The 2957-nt window shown below is 47.6% G+C and overlaps 1 pseudogene; it reads left to right on the top strand.

Moving 5' to 3' along the window:
* The first annotated feature begins 1338 nt into the window (after positions 1 to 1338).
* Positions 1339 to 1624, top strand: LOC128627088 (60S ribosomal protein L36-like; annotated as a pseudogene).
* Positions 1625 to 2957: the final 1333 nt, after the last annotated feature.

Below are 2957 nucleotides of genomic sequence, written 5' to 3'. Positions count from 1 at the left end.
CTCTCGCTTTACCGAGGAGAGATGCTGAGGCAGGGGTGTGCTGGCGTCTTGATCCGGGTGCTACTTAGTAAGTACTTGGTTGAAGTACACGGACCGAGATTCCCAAAAGAAACCCGGCCATTGGAATATATGTCCTATGATACGTGGTGAGAGCCATTTACCCAGAGGTCTGTGCACTTGGCCTGTAATACCCAGAAGGGCTTTCATTTCACATATGCAGAGAAGGGGAAGTCACACTTGATGTCAGAGTCAGATCTGGGACTCAGGGGTCTGAGTCTCAGAAAACAAGATTTCTGATAGAAACAGGATCCCCTGTGCCCTTGGAAAAGGTTATTATAAACTGGGACTGCGGGGAGGAGTGAAATGCAGACTCTGGTACGAGGCATGGCCTTGCTCTCTTCTGGAAAGAGTGAAAGAGATGGTAATAAAAGTGAGAAAGGGGAGCTGAGATCGTCCAGGGGAGATCCAAGGATGGTTTACAGGCAGGGCAGTGTCTGCGTGGAGCCTCGGAAACGGGATTGGATTTCTGTTTCTAGGGCTGTGTTTTCTACACCATCAAAGACCTTTCCCCCTTCTTGCTAAAATGTGGATGAAAAGAGGGAAACACATCCTCAGGAGTCCAGGGCATGGAGACCTTCATGTTTTCTGTTTTCTTCGGAACTCCCGCTGCAGAGTGAAGAAAGAGGGCATTTTATTTTATTTTTTTAAAGGAAATCCTGAAAAGAGCAAAGCCATAAATGTGTTAGAAAGAAAATAAAGTAAAAACAAAATCCAGAAAATCTGTGAGTCTATTTCATTTCCATTTTGGATACTGAATAAAGCAGCAGATTGGTAATATTAGGCACCACAGTGCTAGCAAGGAGGTGGACTGGTTTCCCGGGGAGTTCTCAAGTTTCAAATGCAGGAGGGTTGCCCTGACTGGTGTGGCCCAGTGGGTTGGGTGTCACCCTGCTAAGCGAAAGGTGGCTGGTTCAATTCCTGTTCAGGGCACATGTCTGGGTTGTGGATTTGGTCCCTGGTAGGGGTGTGTGCGCGGGGCAGCCAGTTGATGTTTCTCTCACACACCGATGTTGCTCTCCCTCCTTCTCTCTCCAAAAATAAATAAATAAATAAATAAATAAATAAATAAATAAATAAATAAAAAAAATCTTTAGAAGAATGCAGGAGGGCTATAAAGCCTCATCGTTATCGCAAATGGAATACAGCAGCCCTGTCTTCCGGGAGAAGAACCGACATGTTTCATGAGTGCTGAATCCAGAAGTAAGGGCCCACTTTTCAAGTCCTGAAGTGGCGCCTATGAAACTTTGTTAAAAACAGCCCTTCCTCCACGGTGCAGCCATGGCTGTCCGATACCCATGGCCATGAAGTGACAAAGAACGTGAGCAAGCCGAGGTCCAGCTGCCGCCACCGCTCAAGCACACTGAGTTCATGGGGGACACGATCCGAGAGGTGTGTGGCTTTGCCCACTATGGATGCCAGGGCACTGCTCAAGGTCTCTGAGGAGCAGAGGGCCCTGAAATGCATCCGGAAAAGGGTGAGGATACACATCGGTGCCACGAGGAAGAGAAAGGAGCCAAGCAATCTCCTTGCAGCCATGAGGAAGCCAGCATTCAAGAAGGAGTGAGCCCCATGCCCTCTGTGTAATCAAATGTGTTCGTGGGGGCAGGGGGTGGAAACCCAGGAGGAAAAAAAGCATAGCTCTCCTTGTTCATGCTCTCTCCTTCACATTCCTCTCCAGGACCATTATGTAGACCCAAAACCCCCTTTTTGTCCCAGTCAGCAATTCAACTGAATTAATGTGGATGACACCTATGACATTGTCTCTTGAAAAGACACCTTGTGTCGTGGAACGAAGCCTGGCATTTGGCAGGGGCCAAGCCTCAGTTCAAATTCTCCCAGCAGAGCTCCGACATGAACTTGGCCGGGTAGTCTGTCTGAGAAGTGACAGCTGGAAGCAGGAATGAGGGAGTGGAGAGGAACAGATAGGGAACAAGGGAAATCCAGTGTAAATGTTACCAAGGTCACTGCTGTGGAGGATGAAGGTGTGAGTCTGCTGAGACCCCTGAGCAGACTGCCTCTCAGAGATTTTCATCTGCAAGGAGGGGTGCTGGCGTGTTCGTCCACAGCGCTCATTCCCGTTGGCGGAGGGTTGCTCCCATGATCTATCACAGGTCCCGCAGAGAGTAGAAAAAAGTTAATTCATTGATGGACATCAGACAGTTTCAATAGTTTGGCTACTAAAAAACGGAGCTGCCGTGAAGATTCATGTGGAAGTCTTTATGTGGACATATGCTTTCCTTTCCTTTGAGTGAATCCCCAGGGGTGAAATGGCTGGGCCATGTGATGGGTGACCAGTTCACACTCGGAGATGCTGTCCAAGTGTGTTCCAAAGTCATGGCATCACTTTACATGCTCGCCAGCCACGTGTGAGGGTTCCTGTTGCTGCCCGTCTCACTGACACTTGGCGTTGCCAGTCTAGCCGTGCAAGTGGGTGTGTAGAACTTCTCCCCGTGGCTTTATCTGCAGTTCCCTAGAAAGCAGCAGTGGTAAACATCTTTTCATAGGCTCACCTGTATGTTTCCTTTGATGGAGCATTTGATCATATGTTGTGATTATTGTTTTTTTCTTTTTCTCCAGTGTGTTGTTTGTTGTCTTCTTTGTGAATTCCTTACATGACCTGGCTGCAAATCCTTCGTCTGATATATGTATTGTGAATATTTTACCCTTGATTGTGGCTTGCCTTTCCGTTTTCTTGACAGTGTCTTTGGAAGAGCAAAAGTTTAAAAAAATGTTTATTTTTTAAAATAATTTATGCTTTTGCCCTGGCTGGTGTAGCTCAGTGGATTGAGTGTGGGCCTGTGAACCAGACGATCATGGTTCGATTCCCAGTCAGGGAACATGCCTGGGTTGCAGGCCAGTTCCCAGCAGGGGACCCATGAGATACAACCATACATTGA

The sequence above is a fragment of the Artibeus jamaicensis genome, unplaced genomic scaffold, assembly GCF_021234435.1.
Source record: "Artibeus jamaicensis isolate MK-2021 breed Jamaican fruit bat unplaced genomic scaffold, CSHL_Jam_final contig_3152, whole genome shotgun sequence".
Taxonomy (NCBI): Eukaryota; Metazoa; Chordata; class Mammalia; order Chiroptera; family Phyllostomidae; genus Artibeus; species Artibeus jamaicensis.
This window is presented reverse-complemented; position numbering and strand designations above follow the sequence as displayed.